Raw genomic sequence first — 20,968 nt, forward strand, 5'->3', positions numbered from 1 at the left:
TCCTTAACCAACTTGATCCAGTTTCTACTTTGTTTTCCTGTTTTTGTGAGATCCATCTTAATATTGTCCTCCCATCTACACCTAGGTCTTCCTAATGGTCGTTTCCCGATTGTACTAAGATATCCATTTTACGATAAGTTAGAATACATTACAATCACTATAAGATTTGTTGTTTGGCGCATTTGTTGTTCGTTTTGGTTTCACCAGACTTAACATTAGTGTTCAACTAGAGACACAAGGGGGATAATAATGCTCGGTAGAAAGTAACAAATTCAGTTTAAAAGATGTTGAAATGTATAAACGTTCCATTTGGTGATCTTTGGTCCTTCAATTGACTCTGGCAAAGAAACATTACAACATCGCGTCTACTGTGTTCTTTGTAGGAGTTGAGGGTGACAACTCTACTTGGAACAGCAGCGTCCAGTACCCGTGCTTCCATTTATGTTTGCTACCGAAAATAAAAACTTTCTTGTTTTATTTTCTTAAAAATAAATATTACTTTTCAGTTGAAAACATAGCATTTCATAACTTTTAGATAATTTCGAACATTTTACACAGTGTATACGTGAACCGAAATATAAGTGCTAACTTACATGTCATGTGTTTTTACCTAGGACATTCTTAACCTTGAAATCATCTGAACTTCTGTTAGATGGAAAAAAGCAGGAAGCTAAGGTTCATGGGTCAAACGCAAAGGCATCTACCTTCTTCTCGCTTGTTATGGTGCGGATGCACGGAAGTTCGCCCTTCAAATTTCATATTCGAAAAAATCTATATGAGGATAGAAAAACATCAAAGATACATTTTTCAGTAGTGGAAATTAAAAGCGTTTCAATTAAATTAAAATTAAATTAAAATTCACTCGTAAAAACAAAATATACAGTATACTGTTAAATAGGGTAATTTTAATTAAAACTATCAAGTTTTCCAGCTATCGGAGAAAAATAAATCAGAATTTACCAAAAGTGACATTATCATGTTTTGCTATCCTCATATAGAGACATTATACAAGTTGACATTTAAGAACTCGGTCACCAATAATCCGATTCCTTCAGATTCCCGGCATGCATTTCATAGCGCATGTTCAAATTTACCACGTTGGAGCGAAACTCTTTTTCTGGAGGTGCCATTTACGTTTTCATCACACTGTAGTCAAAAATCAGATTTTGTGTCTTGCATATACCTACCGACATGCATTTCTTGACATTTTATAATTTATTTGCTGAATTGTATTTCTTTAAAGTTCTGTACAGGCATTTTCTGTTAAGAATTTATAACCTTCCAAACTCCAGGACTCCTCGGGTCCGCAGGTAGACTGTCCTTTAAATGTCAGCCTGTGTTATGCCAACTTCTAATTGTGATTTGAAGCTATAGTCGATAAATAAAATAAATGTTTATTGTCTGTTTCCTCTGTTGCTTGTTTAGGACAGCTTTCAAGGGGAAAATAAATTTGTCATCGATGTATAATACTGACCAAATTATCGACAGCTGCAGGAATTTTGAGAGAGAGTAAATTAGAAATTTGGTTTTATACATAATAATCATGAAATATAAATAGAAGTGATAACCACGAGTAGGGGCGTAGCGTTCCTAAGTAAACATAATAATGCATTAAGAATAGTGCATTAACATAAATATGGTGAACTTGAATCATATAACCCAGCTATCTGGAACGATATTATAAAGATAACCAAGGATGTTTTGTCGCTTTTTAACTCACCATCTTCGAACACCGATATGTCACCTAAGACTTACCTGGGAGATCAAAAATAGCCCCCATCAGCATCGACGACCTTCTGCCAACGTTCTGAAAATCCATGGATTCAATCGCGGTAGAACTTGGTGAACCTGGCGGAAGAAGGTATCAAGTGTATTTTGCACCTCTACTAGGAATTTGAACTGGCGTCCTCGAAGGTGATTGTCCAGGTAATGGAGCAGGTAATAATCGGACGGTGCAATATGCGAAGAGTATGGCTGATGCAATAGTGTTTCCTATCCAAGGTATAGAATGGTGTCCCGGGTCATCCAATGGAGGCGTGAGCCCGTGGGGCTTAGCGTTATCCTGTAACAGGGGGACTCCTTTGCGAAATGGTACCTCCAGAGTTTTGAGTTTTTCTTGACCACTGTTTAACTGCTGACAGTAAACGGTTGCGTTGGTGTTCTGACTAGCTGGTAGTAGTTCTCGATGCACGATGCCGTGGCCAGTCCACCAAACACACAGGATTATCTTCTTCTGGTGCAGTGCTGGTTTCGGATGATTTGGAACCGGTTTATGGGATGCTAACAAATCTTGATGCCGCCGTGGAGCTTCGTACAGGACCGCCTTCTCATCACATGTCAACACCCTGTCCAGAAATAGCTTCATCCTTAGACGAGACAGCAAAGGAACATAGGTGTCTGCTCGCGTTGCCTTCTGGCCCGGAGTCAAATCATGTGGGACACATCGACCAAACCTGTAGTGCTTCCCAAGTTGATGGAGGCGCTGCCAAATGGTTTCTCCACTCACACTGAATTGTAGTTCCAGTTCCTCACATGTCCGGCCACTGTTTGCCTCAATTGGTGCCTGAAGAACTTTATGTTGTACATGTGTTGATGTTCCAGCACGTGGTGCGTCTTCGAGTGTTTCGTTACCGTCCTTAAACTTGTTGAACCACCACTGCACTCTCCGCGTAGTCAAGACACCCTCACCAAAGGACTAGCATATCTTGGGCCCTGCTGCAGGTGCTTTTGACCCCTGTTTGAACTCGTACAGCATACACGCACTTATGATGCTCTGTGGAGGTCCTATGTTGACTCTGTCCTTATACAAGTTCAAGGTGTAACTGAACTGCCACAGCCAGGTAGTATGTTCTATATATCCACACCAACAACTGACCTTCGCCTTATCTCCACTCGCATTCAACTCACGTACTGAGGGTGAATTGAACACAGACCTTGACGAAAAGAGACAAAACTTTCTTGGTTACCTTTGTAGAAAATAAAATAAACATCTACATTTTCAAAAGAAAAGAAATTACGAAAAAGGAATCTTATTGAATGTTCATATTCGCTGCTAAAAATGTAATTTGCTTGACATTCCTAGAACGAATGATAGATCGGAAGAACTCATATCTATTTAAGAAATTGTGATTTTATTCAAAGTGTGAAAATGAGATAATGTTGGATATTGCTAACAGATGTGGTAGAAGTATAAGTAAGAAAATTTGTCGGAATTCAGCTCTGATTTTATTCATAGAAATAGAGACGATTGCTTCAATTATCCGGATTGCCCGGATTAGTCCAGATAATTGGAGTACCTGTGTAATGCAATAATGATTTGAAAATTATGCAGAATATGAACAATAATACATTAAAAATAACAGTTTCCCACTTAAATTGTGCCCCTGCGCATTACCCTCCAAAGCCCATGTTCCACCATTACAACTACCTGTACTTGTTTTTTGAATGACTCATTTTTGATTCCTTAAAATTTAAATGACGCACTTTGCGTCATGATCCACCCTCGTCAGGATTTCTGTATAGCGAATAATATCATAATATCAGATCTATGTTGGCACCTTTTAAAAGTATTTCGATACCCCCAGCTGTGAAACACTTGGAATTTGTAAAAGAACACCTTCTGTAGTATACAAACAATACAAGTCATGTTCTAAATTGGAATTGGTGTTCGCTGTTTTGTGAATATTACTCTGATGACATTGTATTTTTCAAATGATGCACAGTGAACTACAGTAATCCCAACAAGTCTACATATTTCGCGTAAAATTTCTTTCAGACAGCGGAGATAATAGATTATTAAATATGTAGGTGTATCTAGTCAGTGGCGACACAAGACGGAACCAGGGGAGGTGTGTGCCCTCGAGTGGGATTGTCCAGGACCGGACTTGTCCCAAACATGTTGAATTTTACAGTAGGTCAAGTAATATAAGAGTACTATTTTCGGTATACAAAAAACAGCTTCTACCCCTCTGCCAACTTCCCCAAAAGTTAAAGCTGGTGTCGTTACTAGACCTAGTGCATATTTATTGTTGGTTTTCCAGATATTTACCACGGTTAGTCCTACGTAATGTTACATAATATCCGGGGGTCGCGGTGGCTCAGTGGTAGAGCGTTCACCTCTGGTGTATCGGGTCCTTGGTTCGATCCAAACTCACGCCAAATAAGCTTTGTGGTGGACAAACACCATGTGCCTGTGTTTCCTCGGGGTTATCCCGTTTCCTCCCACTTTCTTCATTCAACCTTTGCATTCATTTCTCATCATCACCGTCTCTACCCTAGCCGGCATAACCATGCAGCGTAAAACTTTAAGATTTCATTTTTTTTTTTTTGCAAAATATCCGAAAATTTTAAACGGTAGGGTAAAAGGTTCGTTTTCCTGTGTGTTTTTTTTTAAGTTTGGTTTGTATATGATTTCTTTCAATATATAATACCCTTACTGGACTTTAAAATAGAATGTTTTCCGTTTCAAATACGACTATTGTGATGTATATAAGGCTCCTACTCAATAGTAATCGAATTGAATGAGGAAGGAGAGATCTTGATTCAATTAGTAGGTATAAATATATAAATTAAACTCAATTCTTACCTCGCTAGCGTGATCAATTGATAATAATGGTAATAAGAGTTAGAAACCTCCTTCTTCTATTCCACTTAACTTAGGTCGGGGATCTCTACGTCACTGTGTTCATAATAAAGCAGGCGTTTGAATTCTGCATATGTGTTACGATCTATACATTCTGAAAAATGTTCCGATATTTTCTTAGAATGGATATTTAGAAAAAGGAGTACTTCTGCTTGAGCTCTAACGTAAGGTATTTCCACGAAAGATGTTCCGTTAAATTCTACATGTTTCAGGTTATAAATTTACCTATTCAATGAAATATGTTAGTACACATCAATACATGCAGGTTTTCGAACCAAAAACACCATTTATATATGTGTGTGTCTGTTGACATTCGCCGTACTCTCCGGTTATAGCACCACACAACTTTTGGCTATTCCCCAAAATCAAAACGGTGGTAAAAGGAAGACTTTTTGACACACTCCCGACACTGAAAGTGTGACGACTGCGCAGTTGAAGATCCTTGAAGAAAGAACACTTCCAGAAGACCTTCCATTCTTGAAATCAAAGTTCTAATAACTGCGTCGGAAGTCAAGGGGAGTACTTTCAAGGAGATTGATTCATATTTGATGTAAACCTATTACTTTGTTCGTAATAAAATAAATCACCTTACGTTTTGATCACACCTCGCATAGTCCAAACGCCACTTCAAACGAGTCAGTCGTTTTGCAGATTCTAGGAACTATAGATTTGACAATAATCTTAGTCATTTTTGGACATTTTATTATTTACTCCTTCTCAACATCTACGCCGATGGGAACTGGACTTGGTGTAAAAACGACCTATCACTATGACATTCTCTTCCTATCCCAAGGGGTGCTAAGGGTGCTTTATCCTATTGGGGCTGAACTTCATCTTAAGTAACATCAGTAGTATCACTATTTATTTCAGCAAGCTCGAAAACTGTGATTCGACTCTAATATCGGTCATTTTCGTTTATTTTTACACCTCATCCTTCACACCCCAGTTTTTAGGGGTGAGATAAATCTCTTACTCCTATTTTTTTCAGGTTGTAAGTCATACGTGTACCAGTTTAGTTGAGATTCTTCAAGGCGTTCCAGAGTTATGTTCATAGACATTCATACTTACATTCGTATATAGTTGTATAGACAACCCCTTTGTCGTTGCCTCTGTCAATTCCCATTCCATGAGACATGCACATTTTTGTCTAGAGGATCTAAACCACATTTGGTGCACATATGTATTACAATCTGGAAAAATAACGCAGGGGTAAGACACACCTAGCACCCCTAAGGCAAAGGGGTTGAAGGAGGGACATGCAAACATAATAATGAATATCTTATGTTAGTGCAAAATCCATAGTTTTCGAACTTGCTGAGATTAATAGTGATACTCTCAATGCCATTTATGTACAGTCACAAAACGAAGTATCTCCCCCCTGAGTGTTTTAATTCCATTACTTTGTGTACAGAACATTTGCAGTTGTGAAAATGCCTGGACATATGCAACCCAACTTACACGAAACTTTTCTCGGCACTGCCAACGATAGGTATCACTGAGTCAGGTGTTTATGCAGTTAAAATTGTAGAGTAGGTGGCGAACGAAACAGTTCTTCATTCTAAGATGAATCTCTCTGGTTCGGATCGTGTTATCCAATGAACAACATATTTTCTATATTACTTTCAATATTGCTATGTACGTAATGTATTATTTCGTTATATACTGTATATTCAAAGAAATAAAAGCACTTACCACGCATGAATCAGAAAATGCTTGAAAGTACACGAAAATATCAAATCTAGAACAACTACAGAAAATAAATTTGTAAATAATTGCCTCCATTGATAGACCTTCTCCAATTCTCCTAATTGCAACATCTTTTTCTTTCTGGAGACGAGAAGGTGCTGCTTGTCACACTGAGTATGCATTGAAATTGAAATTAATGCATTTAAAGAAATGCACGTTGCTGGAATCGAACGAAGTTCTCCAAAATGACAGTTTATTAGCCTACAGTGTCACTTTTCCTTACACAGAATCTGTTAACTAATTAAGTCGTTTCATTTAGGATTATACACTCGAGGGGGGGAGGGCTACTTCTGCTGGTGACTGTACAAATTGAACATCCATTTACACATGAAGGTGGAACGGAGTGAAAAATAAAATATACAAAACTACTGATAATGCTATCGCATTCATAGCTTATTATCTTATGGATGTTTATTATTACCCTTTCATTGAAATGCGTATCGCAAGGGGGATGAGAATTTGATATCAATTTGTTTCTCAAGGATAAAGCTTTCCGTTTATATGCATTTTGTGTTTGCGTGGAGGTACTACGATGGAGGGGGAGGGAAGTTCTTTTTTTTGTTTTTGTTTTGCATCAGGATTTTTGGAGAGACTATTCCCAATTTGGTAGTATATACAACTTCTATTGGTATGCGAAGCAATGAAGTAGTCCAGTACGTGCTGATACCCTGTACTTGTTAATATTATGGGTGGAAAGGAAGGGGCAAACTTGGCCAATTTTTTGAATCTCAGTTTTTTCTAAAAAAGTAAATTACATTTATTTTCAGGATTGTTCCATAAAAGACACGATATCTCTTCACTTAATTCGTCTAGAAGCATAATTCTTGTTGCTGTACGTAATGTTTGCATATAACGTATTACTATGGTGGGGTAGGCGGATCCATTGTCTAATTCAATAATTTTTCTTCTACACATAACATTGCGTTTTTCTTTCTTTTTTTGAGGATAGTACATAATACATAAAACGAATTTGTTATGATTTTCTTTTAAGTAAAATACAAAATATTTACTTTCTTTGATACACACACTACACACACACACACATACACACTCACAATAATTTCTTCTGGGAAGAAAAGAGAAATCCGCAAATTTGTGCCAGGGCGCGGATCCGTACACTGAAAGAAAAACGTATGTGGCGTGCGTAACAACGTAAGTTACATATGTAAATCCTGTAGTTTTGAGATTTAACTTACAACAAACGTATACCTGAAAAAAGTATATTTTAAACATACTTTCCGTATAAGTGTTCCGGATAAACGTACTTTCCGTAAGAACGAAAGAACTGTATATAGGCGGTCAGGATCTCACATACAGATGGGCGTATGTAACATATAGCTGACGTATGAAACATATGTATACGTATGTAATATACGGAAGATTGGTAAACGTCAGACATCCTGCAACGGCCTTATGTAACATCTAAGCGGGAGAAATGGCAGTACATAGCTATGTAGATATGGATAGCGTATGCTCCGTACTTATTTCTGTAATAAATATAAGGATACCGTATACCTAGGTATTTGTGCATACAATATACCGCTGTCCGGATAACGGATTTTTCTCAGTGTACTTAGAGACAATCCGTATAGCGACATCTTGGAACACATTGCAACAAAACTCGACAGACGTAGACGATGTCGAGTTTGTGTGGGTAACAATGTTCGTAAAGATACCTGGATCTCTTTCACTGGCTGCAAAGTCCTACTTTGCGTCCCATCCTGCTATCGATGGTTCCACAGTCCAAAATAGTGGTAAGTACTTTATTTTATTTATTTATTTATTTTTTATTTTATTTTATTTTATTTTATTTTATTTTATTATTTTTTATTTATTTATTTTTTTTTTGCTATGAGTTTCGTTCTGAATTTTCGTCTCGATTTTTACTGCAGAAATGGCCACCATTTATATATTATTGTCAGAAGTGTGTTGCCTACACATTAGCATAATTTTGTCAGCGTTAGATGGCTGCAAGGTTGCCAGAACTCCTCAAATTCTATTACTTTTCATATTTTTACGACATTTTTGTTTCTTCTTTTTTTTTTTTTTTTTTTTTTTTTACGAATAAGGCGCGAATTGCAAGAATGTTATTTCATTGGTATTTGTGTTCCGTAAGCTTTCCAACGATGTATCAAGCATGACTAATAATTAGGGGCAATAACCGGGGCCCCCAATGTGAGATCCACCATTTCGTTCAAATCTCTGACGGGAATGGAAAGGTTAATTATTTCTTTCGATTCTCATGCAAATCAAATGATTATATATGAGAGCACTTTCCATGCTTTTCTTTTTAGCCATGCATAAATATTTTAAAGTGATTTCTTGAAAAAATAATTTTGCACTTTTTTTTTACTTTTTTTGTCCGCTATGTTTTATTTTCGTATTTATAATTATTTTCCTATGAAATTTACCACAAATATGCATTTCCCGATTATACACATAGTATCAGTATTAAAAGTACCCTGCAAAATGATTATCAAATTATATTCTTACAAGAAGATAGTTATAGATATGCGACAATCATTTCGGACATGATGTCAGTTTCTAGAAAAAAATTTTCTTTCACTTTTTTTTATATAGTAGATTCATTTTTATATAATATATTAGGATTGAAGTTTATTTCTGTCAGTACCTTGTGTCTCCCAGGGGGTCGCGTAACCCAGGTTGAGATCCACTAATTTGGAGCCCTGCTAACATCGAAAGTGACGAAATTACTCGACTTTTCACTGCCTAAAATAGATTATTATAGCGTTATTTGGTAATAGATATTAAATATTTAGAAGCCTACAATCTAGAAGAGATGCAAATCGGTGGTAAAATCTGGGGAAGGTGGCGCCCTCCTAAGGCTTTCGCGTTGGATAGTTGAAGTTGACCTTGATTTTGGCGCCTTTCTGTTGCTCCCTTTTCCCTCCGAGTTGAATCTGTTACTACCAAGAAGTGATAAGCAGATATTCATGTAAGCATATTATTGGCAATTTTCTTAAATAGATAAATATTAATTTCGATAGTTGTGTTCGCTACGTAGTTCTATCTCAAGCCTATCAATTATACTGTATTTTTCAAGTACATTCGAACATACATAATTTCAATGCTGAGATAAAAAAAAATAATTGACTGTAAAGAAACGGATGCAGACGACGATAGGCGTCGCTGCTCTGCTACAGTGACTCCCTCTTCTTATAGCGTCGTTCTCGATGCTTCCACTCTTGCGTAATGTTAAAATGAGTGGATCAGTGGAAAACGCTGTTATCTGAACACTTTTAAAAGTAAAAATTCCTATTTTTTAAGGAAAATTTTATTCATTATAATAGTTCAAGCTGTATACAATGAATTCATATGGTGGAGAAGACATTTTTATTAGGAATTTTGTTGCGACACGTGTAGAAAAGAGCGTTGTTGGAAAGTGAAGCACAGACGCCATATTTTTTTGTGAAAACTTCAGTCTTCAGGAAAAACGTTTTAGTTACAATAGAAAGGTAATTTCTTTTATTAAGCTGATTTTCTAGTTTGAGTATTGAAGTGCTTAGTTTCATTCGAAGCATAAATAACATAAAACGATTATTGTTTACATTGTAGAGGTATGGAAATTCATTGTTTAACAAAGGATGTTGTAAACTTATTTTCTATTTAAAATATGAGTATAATAATAACAGCCTTAGAATAAGAATACCATTATTCCTTAAGTAGATTTATGGAAATTTTTTGTATAATGCTAATACTGTAACATTTGTAACATTTGTTGGAAAACTGTTTTTTCTTTTTAACTAAAAAAGTGCATAGTTCTTATTTGCCACGTCATGTGGTAGCCATGTTTTACCACGTCATGCGGTAGCCATGTTTTACAACGTCATGTGACGTCATTTGCTGACGTTGAGAGCAATGAAACAATAGACGCCTGTTAGCCAGAAACAAGGATTTCTCTCACCTTTTAGTGAATAATTGAATTGAATTTTTTAAGATTTAAAGAAGATAAATCAATTTATGTTAATCGAAGAAATAGAGGAAAGAAATTATGTCATGCATTGAGAAATAGACTTTATTGTGAATTCACTTGTGCTATTCCGGAAATGTGAACTTCTTGGGGAATGCTAGGGCAACGCCATTTTGTAATGTTTCAGTAACATAAAAGAAGACGCATCTTTCTTAGCAGATTTTTATTCTTTCTAACACCTGGGTATAGCTGAAAGTTTTGTGTATTTATACTTGATCGAAAGAAGAATAATACATAAAAGTGATCTTTGTGTTAAAAAGGAATTTTAAGTTCTTTTTTTTTTCACGGAAGCCATTGGGAACCACTTTTGTCTATTAAAGTCACATGGTAAGAGTGAAACAATATAGCAATAATATTTTAACGTTTTTTAAAAAAAACATTCTGTTAATTTCTAATCAAAATTTAGTTGTCTTAGCTCTTTTCGTTTAGATTTATTTAATGCTTTAAGTACGAAGTTGTTATTAGAAATTCTGTAGCGACATTTTTGAGAAAAGTTTTCTTGAAAATGACAAAATCATGCATGTTAGAAGCTGGTTGCTTAGAAAAACATATGTTAGTTTCGAGTAGAAGAAATGGTTATATTTTAGATTATTGTTTGATTCCGCTATTGAAATTTTTAGTTTCGTCTTATACATAAATAGTGTGGGTAAATATTCTGTGATTAAGAAAAGATTGAAGAGTCCTTTATTTTAAGTAAACCATTACACAGCGCAACATCCTCAGACGCCCCACCACGGCGAAATTAAAATACCGCTAATTTTACAGTGCTACGCAATATTATTTTACATGAGATTCCGTTATCATGACTCACGTATCTGCTTTCGATTTCCAGCGATTTAGAAAATTGGCATTTACTTTCGCTTTCACAAATGGGTTTAAACGGAAAGCTACTAGGTGACTTGTGATAACGGTACCTCATGCAGAATAATATTACCTAGCGCGCTCTTGTTCGAAATTTCGATTATATTTCATCTATTTGAATATACCACATAATTACTGTAAATTTAGCGGTATTTTAATTTCGTAGTGATTAGCGTTCCTAAGAATACAAGTGTATTACGACAGTATCTAAATAATAACTGGATTATTTCTTAGGATATTTTAGAGGAATCACGTTGTCCATAATGTGCATTATTATTTTTAAGTAATGATTCAGGTCTAAGGCTTAGTTTCTTGCTACGTCACAAAATAGGTTTTTTAATGGTATATTAAGATTTTCGTAAATATTTTAAAGAATTACGTATCATCAGATGTAGGATATTTTTATTCGAAATCTTTTTTAAATTTACCTGAATCAAATACAAATAATGGATTTTGATTGATAAGGTAATGCCGTAAGTAAGTATTGTTTGTGCTTGTAAGAAGCCGTGAGTTTCTGATTTCATGTAAACCTATGATAAAGATATTGCAACCTAGGAACATATTAAGATTTTAGAAATTACAAAAAATGCAAACAAGTTAGTTTGTACGCTTCAGAGAAATCTGTTGTTTATAACGAGAAAGACTTTCGCAGTCTGAAACCAAATTATTTGTAATTTGTTTTAGCAGTTTAAAACTAGAGTATTATATTTTAGTCTTTTAAAACATAATTTATTAGTTTTTAACTGAAATTTATGCATTTATAGATTCTAATGGCATCTGTTTCCGTGCTTACGGACGTACTGATTGTGTCGATCCATTCTAGAAATTCTATTGGTGTGGGAAACTAAAAAACTAACTTCGTTGGATAATGGTGCAACTTTGTAACCTGAAAAAAAATGTAGCAGGTAATTATGCCATAATACTAAATACCAATGTCAATTTTATTGGTACAAAAAATAGTATATCTTTGGAGCATTTTGTCTAAGTCAACTTAATTTACAATAAATTTGTAATTTTTTTAGTCATTGAAGTTTAACCTTAAATGTTCCAAGTTTTCTTGAGGAACTCATGTTTCCTCCCACGTCCTCATTCCACAAATTCTTTCATTATCATTATTTTACCTTAAGAATACGTATCCTTTAGTCTAAAGGGCATAATAGCGGGATGTTAAACTTCAATAATTCATTTCTGAAATATATAATGAATGAAAAATGAAATACTTAAGCAGCTAAATTTACTAGTAAGGAAACATTTCGCTTTTCGTAAAAGTGTTTGTAACTTTGTGTTTATATTTGTAACTTGTAATGATATGACAAACTATGGAAGCATAACCAATGTTATCTATATTGAATTGGATTCTGAGTTTAGCGTCCCTTTCAGCAGCGAGGCTGTATGAGTCGTGGGCCTGCATCTTAACGTGAGATCCGAACCACATGAGTTCCCTCCCGGAACCAAAGCCGGATCTCCAACACCAGAGGTGCGTCCGCTAATCGCTTAACCGCGAGGGACCTAGTTATCTATATTGAATTCATCTTATCTTTACATTTTTCATGTTAGTATAAGGTAATGAATTGCTGAAAATTGGAAACTGGAAATTGCTTTTGTCTGGTAAGGGAAATTGTATAATCTTGTAAAGTTATGAAGCATATGATGTTGATCTGAGTTTCAAAATTCCAAAAATATCAAAATGGAAAATAGGTTGGTTTTGAATGTAAGGAAAAGGAATGTATCATTAAGTTTATTAAGTTCATTAATTAATGTATCATTAAGTTTTGGTATTTTATTTTGTGTTTGTAGTAAGTTTAAGAGAGATAGATTTACATACGGACTCTCTCACTTCAGCCCTTAAGAGGAAGATGATGTTTTAGTTTCCTTTAGTGAAACACCGATGACAAACATGGTTTAATTCTGAGGTGTGACCCTAAACTGGATGTAGGTTACATTTTGACAAAATCATTTGCCTGACTTTTGAAAATAAATATTATTTTTGCTCTTGTTCCATATTTTTAAAGCAACAAAATACTCTCGTAAATTTTTGAGTTTTACGTCCCACGTTATGCAGGCTAATCTAAAGGAGACGCCGATGATGAGAAATTAGTAAAAATGGTGGAAGGAAGAAAGTGGAAGGAAACAGGTGGAACTCTGAGAAATGGGTTGAACCCCGAGAAAACTCACGAACATGGTGTTTGTACACCGCAAAACTCACTTGACGCGAGCTGCGATCGAACCAGGGACCCCAAGCACCAGAGGTGAATAGCTCTACCACTGATCCACCTTGGTCCTCAAAACACTCACGTGTTCACAAAAAATTAGATAATACCACAACAATACATTTTCTTTATCATTTTATTAGCTCTGCACTATAAACAATTACTGTCACATTTGCTGACTGATTACCGTCAATTCTGGCTGCCAACAGGTTACTCTAAAAGTTACGGTATTACTGTAAAATTTGTGGTCATAGGCTATGAAAAGGCCATTCTCGTATTTATGCCCTATTACCATAACTTTAACACTAATAACGTAAAACACCGTGTGCATGGGTGTTCTCTGGTTCTCTCGTTTCCTCCCACTTTCTTTATTCCACCATTTCATTCATCACTCATCATCGCCGTCTCCTTTAGCCTAGCCGGCATAACTGTGGGACGTAAAACTCAAAGATTTCATTTCATTTCACTAATACCGTAAATTTTAGAGTAATCGTTTGGCAGTCAGAATTGACTGCAATCGTCAGTAAATGTGACCGCGACAGTTTACAGTACAGTGTGCAAAATTTTAAATGTCAAATTTCTAGAAATATTGATAATTATATTTAATTAGTTTTGAATAATTTGTTCATTTGTATTTTTCTTTATTTTTAAGGAAACTTTACACACCAATATGGCGCTCAGATGTAACCTACATTTCGAAGTCGTGGTGATGGAATTTTAACCTAGATTTCAGCAATTGGATCCAGTGATTCCTGTGCATATGCTGATCAACGAGATGTACCTAAGTAAGCATTCTCAGAACTTGTAATTATTATTTGTCCTTCAATGTGAAAGTTCCATTGTTTATTTATTTAAAGGAACTATTCTCCTCTAGTTAATTAGCTGTTGGTTGTTACTAAAACTGTATTGTGTCATTTTTTAGTAAGACTGAAGGAAACCAGTGACATTTTTTTTTGTTAAATTAGAATTTAAGATAATAGGAGGGATGGTTGATATTAAAATAACAACAATTTGTTGATGCACATTAACGAGCTGTTGAAAGAAGTATAATAATTTTATGGTTCGAATTAACATTTCTTATGTCTTTTGCTTCAGATTTAGTATGTGTTGCAAATAGAAAAGAGTATAAATCTGGTATTTAACCCAAGTTTACCTAAACTATAACACAACGTAGAATATGACAACCAAAACATAACTACCTTACATGAAACTACATTAACCTACACGTAACTTATTTAAAAGAAGTAGAACTTTCCTAGTCTAATCTACTGTAAAGATAATCTTAAAAAACGTAAGAAAAGGTTACCTTAAGGTAGCAAACCTCTGCTACACTACAAACAATAAAAACTGCAAATATCGCCCACTCCTGCGCCTTGGGCACACTAACCTTCTTATGCTACTTGCATACCCCTTTCGGCTGTCGCTCTCTCCAGCTTTTCTCTTCCCGGGATTTAGAATTTTTTACTATGAAAACTTACATAGCTAAGGTTAAAAGTTACTAAAGAATAAAAGTTTCAATATCTCACTAGACTATTTTGTCTGTTTTTTTCTGGAAAAGGAAAGAGCAATTCAAAATATTCATATCTCGTGTTTATACATTATTGCAACTATTATTATTATTATTATTATTATTATTATTATTATTATTATTATTATTATTATTAGTAGTAGTAGTAGTAGTAGTAGTAGTAGTAGTAGTAGTAGTAGTAGTAGTAGTAGTAGTAGTAGTGGTGGTGGTGGTGGTAGTAACTTCTGATTTTCCATAATTTTCAGTTTCCCGTGTGAAATCTTTAATTTCAGTTTGTGTGTCATCAGATTGTAGCTGTGAACTGTTCGCAAATCTATCTTAAAAATTATAAGGGTCTCTGAGATAAACACCAATTTGAAAACAGAGCAGGTATAAATATTCCAAATGCAGCTAATGTTTTTCGTACAACTTCAGGGAAAGACATGTTTTTATGCAGTTTTTCAAGATTTCTCTCTATAAGAACTTAAAAGCCAAAATATCTTCAAAAGCTTTTATACATTTATCTATTTATTTAACTCAACACAGCGGTTCCAGTTAGTGTTGTGTCTTTATAAATACATTTACTAATAATTATAAATACAATTACTCATAATTACTCATCATTATAAATACAATTACTTGACTGTCTATCTGTCTGTCAGTCCGTCTGTCCATCGATTCCACGATAACTATCCTAAAACGTATTCGATTTCAATGAAATTTGGGATACTTCTTCTTTCAGCTTGCAGAAATAATCTCTGTTCTTTGTAGTTGCAATCCATCAAGAATAAGTGGTTAGATGGGGTAAAACTCACCGCTGTGTTGAAAGTTTGAATACATACATGCAACATACATGCAAAAAAACTTTCATTATAAGCTTCTGGGGGCGCAGTGGCTCAGTGGAAGAGCGTTCACATCCGGTGTTTGAGGTGCCTGGCTCGATCCCAGTTCGCGTCGTGTGGACTTTGTGGTGGAAAAGCACCGTGCTCGTGGGTTTTCTCGGGATTCTCCCGTTTCCTCCCACTTTCTTCATTCCACCGTTTCACTCGTCTCTCATCATCACCGTCTCCTTTAGCCTAACCGGCATAAGCGTGGGACGTAAAACTTAAAGATTTTCTTTCATTTTTTCAGTATAAGCTTTGAAAAAAAAACAATCGCTTACAACAATAACATAGTGCACAGTTTTTTATGGCATTTTTATCACTCTTGTAGTTTATTGTTAGAATCTGTTAAGAATAAAAGTGTTAATTTGCTTTTCCCCCTATCAATTGAGGAGTTTGATGTAATAAGGGCGTAAGCGAGTTTACGCCCTTTTGGAATCAAACGCATTTGTGGCTTTTGCCATGCTTGTTTACCCTCCTGGTAACACTTCAATTCAATATCGGAATAAAATGCTGCATATTACATTGTTTTATGTAAGAAAAAAAAACACTACTTAAATTTTCAACATCGTTTTTCTCCAACTGCATGTTTCAGAATTACGCCCATATTGCATCAAACTCCTCAAGTTTCACAATAACTTTTGTAAAAGAAAAAATCCACGTTGGTGTAATACGTCATACATTTTGTTAGAGGGTTAACAATCATTCCCTCTGTACACAGTAAAAAATGAGGTGTTGAAACAACACAAAATGACTACCACTTAAGTGTGTTACTTGGTGTGTCAACTCAACACCAAGTTTTTTTAAAGACTAGCCATAGGCTAGCAACCTCTAAGAGGGCTACACTCTTTTTTAGGGAAGAGTTTTGAGAGGATTACTAGAGGACTGAAGGATTGGTTGTTGGGCTGTATTATTTATTTATTAATCTTTATTATTCTTATCATCATTTGGAGGAAAGGCCATTATGATCTTTGCGATCATAAACATACTTGAGGTTACACTGGAACATAAACAAGATACAGATGTGAGCATAAATACAACATAGTATATAAGGCAGAAATACAGTAGAAAACATAGTCAAGATATTGTTTGTGAGAAATCTAATACAAAAGTTAAAGAGCAAAGAAACAAATCATAAGGCATGATGAAAATGAGTGATGATGTGAAGTGCACATGACGCCACAACACAATGTTAGAAAGACGCATATAGTTATCTTCTGCCTAGGGGTGGCTCTAGGCTAATGGATACGTGGTGAACCCTGTTAGAGAAAGGAAATCACTGTGCATATGATGGGAATAAGATGAGGAAGATGTACATGCAAACGGTAGTCTTGGAGGATCTGTAGATCGAGATGGTCTGGAGGGACTGTGTAGCAATATAATGTAAAGAGGAGATGAAGCAGAGTATTGTGGTAACGTGCAGGTGAGGAGTGAAGTGCAAGATGGTGCATAGTTTCAAACAGTAGAGGATGGTGATGTGTGTAGCATTGAGTAATGAATTTTAAACGAAGAGTTTCGAGATGGTAGCTGAGTTTAGGGAATGATGTATAAATCACGGGTTGGGCTGGGGAGAGAAGTGCGGAACTCAATGCGAAAAGCATGTCTCTCTAAAATGGCTAGTTTCGTGTTCAACACCAAGCATTTTTTTACGTTTACGCGCTTAAAGGGTTGCGCTCTTTCTTCGGGAAGAGGTCGAATGGTGTAGGAGCAACAGTTTTATCATGAGAGGGTCTAGGTGTTGTTTAGTCATCTTTATTTAACATTTTATTCAGTTTACTCAGAGGGATGGGCATCAATTAAGTGAGGGCAATTTTCATGTGCCATGAATGCTAAGGAAGATCGTCTGGCTGACATATAAGTCGTAGTCGTTCTTTAACTTCGTTGCCTGAAATGAAGAGAAAATGCCAAAATACAGTTGCGGTGATTCAGGTTCACCAGGAGCTATAAAACATGCGGTTCAATCACAGAAAGAAACGGCAGTCAAGACAAGAGGAGTGGTAGATGTCATGAGGTGAAGTGCTACGACCTCACAACACATGGGTATTATTAGTAAGACGAATGCTGTTAGCTTCTGTTCCTGGGGCGACTCAGGAACTAAGGAAAACAAAGGGAGCCCTGTTGGTGGGTGGTTTACTCTGCATGAGATGGATAGATAAGCGCTGAAACTGTGCCAGGATGATAAATGTCGAAAATTTCCGGATCAACGTTCTCGCGGCCGATGTTCAAATGATACAGGGTCATCAGATGTTGTAAAGGTGTCGGATAATCAACAGCAGGGATATCAAAGTCTCTATCAAAGCGGATAAGGTTCAGAAATACTGGATGAGCAGTTTCAATGCGTTTCTTAATGTATTTTAACCGGAGAGCATCAAGATGAGATAAGAGCGGTGGAAAATGAATACGGTCGTAGAGTAGACGGGTTGGGTGGGGGAGCTGGATACGAAATGCTAAACGAAAAGCGTAGCGTTCGAGTATTGCTAACTTTCGCTAGTACTTAGGTGGAGCCGGCAACCAAGCTGTGTGACCATAAGTTAAGACCGGGCGCATGAAAACTTTGTAAGTGTTTAGGAGGAGATTTGAATGTAGACCCCACGTGGTACCAACTAGTCGTTTCAGTAAGTTAAGTCTGTTTTTGGTTTTCTCGATGACAGTGAGAAGGTGCGGTGTCCAAGTAAATTTGGAATCGAACACAATGCCTAGATACTTAAGAGTGTTATGTATGGTGACTGGTGATTTATCAACATGAACTCGTAATAAATGAGGATTTCGATGTACTCGAGATGGACGTCCAGATGGTAAGAAGACGATAGCTTGCGTTTTAGTAGCATTGATTGCCAAACGCCAAACGTTGCACCAGTCAATAAAAGCGTCAATTGCCTGTTGAAGGCGATGTTGGATACCAGTAATTGTCCTTCCGACAGCGAGAAATGCAGTATCGTCAGCGAATTGGAAAAGCTGTATCCCAGGAGTGGTTGGTAAGTCGAACACGTATAACAAATACAACAGGAGAGAGAGAGAAGGTCCTTGAGGAACGCCAGAATTCAGGAATATTGGAAACGACAGAGCATCATTCATCGATACGTAAGCAAGTCGGGCTGTGAGAAAGGAGTGTATAGTTCGTATGTAAGAGAGAGAGAAAGTTGGAAAGTGTATAGCTTGTATATAAGACCCTGGTGCCAAACTTTATCGAATGCCTTTTCAAGATCGAATGTAACCAGACATGAAGGATGACTCTGGTTGAATTGATTGTATATAGAGTTGCTGAGATGTAACATGGGGTCCAGAATGCTGAAATTGGGACGAATTCCAGCTTGATGCAATGGAAGAAGAGCGTTAGTCTGTAAGTGATCGTGGATACGAAGCACTAATATACGTTCAAATATTTTGCTGAACGTGGACGTCAGTTGTATAGGTCGATAAGAGGTAACATCAGAGGGCGGTTTATTAGTTTTGGGAAAGAGTAATACTTTTGAGTACTTCCAAGTGATGGTGAAAAAACCAGTGCGGAGTATAAATGTATAAATAAAGCTTAGGTTGGTGAAGACAACAGGAGGAGCGTTTTTAATAAGAGTATAGGTAAGCCCATCAAAGCCTGGTGCTGTATTTCGTTTCTTAAGGAGAGTTGACTGGATGTCTTGGTGTTGGATGGGTACTGTGAGTGCATTATTTAGTTCCAGAGCGTGACTATGATGTGGTTGCAAATGTGTTAATTTAGGATCAGATAACCGATCGATTTCTGTAAGTAAACGTTGTGGAGTATGACAGCCAGGCAATGGAGTAAAGATATTTTGGAAGTGTGCGGCAAAGATATTGGCCTTGTCCTGATCAGAAGAGAGTGCTTGCTGGTTTACAACTAGTGGGTATGATGTCCTTTGAAATTTGCGAACGAGTTGATTGAACTGTTGCCAATATTTGGTAGGATGAGATGTTTCGTTGAGTTTATTACAAGTTCTCGTCCAGTGAAGGTGTTTGTATGCGATTATGTAGTTATGAGTGATGCGAACACCAAGCACATCGCCTTCAGAGCATACCAAATTCCTCGTTACTGGCTGTGTGTGTTTGCATTGTTTTTTGGTGTTTGGTGTGAGCAAAGCTTTGCGAAATATATTTCATATTATGGCAAGTAACTCATAACATTCTATGCTATTTGTAATCTGTCACAATAATATTGCTGCAAACCGGTGAATCATCTGACAACAGTTACATAGATAGAAATGCTTGCATCTGTTTTCTTTATCCGTTATTCTTGTGTCTTAGCACGTATGAACAGAAGATGGCAGAACTGTTGCCTATGTAACTGTTGTCAGACGATTCATATGTTTACAGCAATATTATTGTAACGATTACAGGAAACATAGAACATTATTCGTTAGTTATCATAAGTGCCAAATATACTTCGCAAAGCTCTGCTCGTATTACACGATAAATACCAATGCAAATTTTCTCAGGTAGCAACGAGTTATTTCCGATATGCTCGGAAGGCGATATGATTGGTGATGAATTAACACCCAAGTAACACGCTAAAGTGGTAGTCATTTTGTGTTGTTTCAACACCTCATTTCTTGCAATGTACGAAGCTAAAATCAGTAACTGCTTGAAGTTAGTGAAAAATGAGGATTCACTTCATCCTCCCCTTCAATCGATTATGAGATTCATCCACGATCTTTCATCATTACCCTTCATTCACATCAATTTTTATAAAGGTACCAGCATTATTTGTAAGTGACTGGGTCCTAGGCCTGTACCTAAAGGTACAAAACCCAATTAATATTATGAAACAAGGATATTTGATTTGAGTTTTCGTTTAGCGTTCTCTTCAGCAACGAGGCTATATGAGACTTGGGACTACAGCTTAACGTGAAATTCAAACTACAGGAGCTCCAGCCGGAAATCGGCTCGGGTCCCCCCCCCCCAACAAAGGCATGTACTCTAACCGCTTAACCTCGTGGGAGCTCCATGAAAGAAGGAGAATAAGAAGCATAGAATATAGGTAGCAAATCAATAGTTATAGGAGAAAAACTTTCGTTACTAAAGAGCACTCGATTCAACATAGGAAACAGCGGAGAGAATATGTGAGTGAAATTTATTTACTTGTTTATTTTAGAAAGAATGAATTAAAATGTGTCTTGA

At 36.3% G+C, this 20,968-nt stretch overlaps 1 long non-coding RNA gene across 1 annotated transcript in view; it reads left to right on the forward strand.

Annotated features, from left to right (window-relative positions):
* LOC145687645 (uncharacterized) overlaps positions 1-20,968 on the forward strand; it is a 203,449-nt gene that overhangs the window by 161,872 nt on the left and 20,609 nt on the right. Inside the window, exons 4-5 of the long non-coding RNA XR_014131698.1 lie at positions 12,005-12,145; positions 14,103-14,235. This is a non-coding gene — a long non-coding RNA (uncharacterized LOC145687645). The remainder of the gene's footprint in view (positions 1-12,004; positions 12,146-14,102; positions 14,236-20,968) is intronic.

The sequence above is a fragment of the Thermobia domestica genome, chromosome 6, assembly GCF_964235325.1.
Source record: "Thermobia domestica chromosome 6, izTheDome1.hap1.1, whole genome shotgun sequence".
Lineage (NCBI taxonomy): Eukaryota > Metazoa > Arthropoda > Insecta > Zygentoma > Lepismatidae > Thermobia > Thermobia domestica.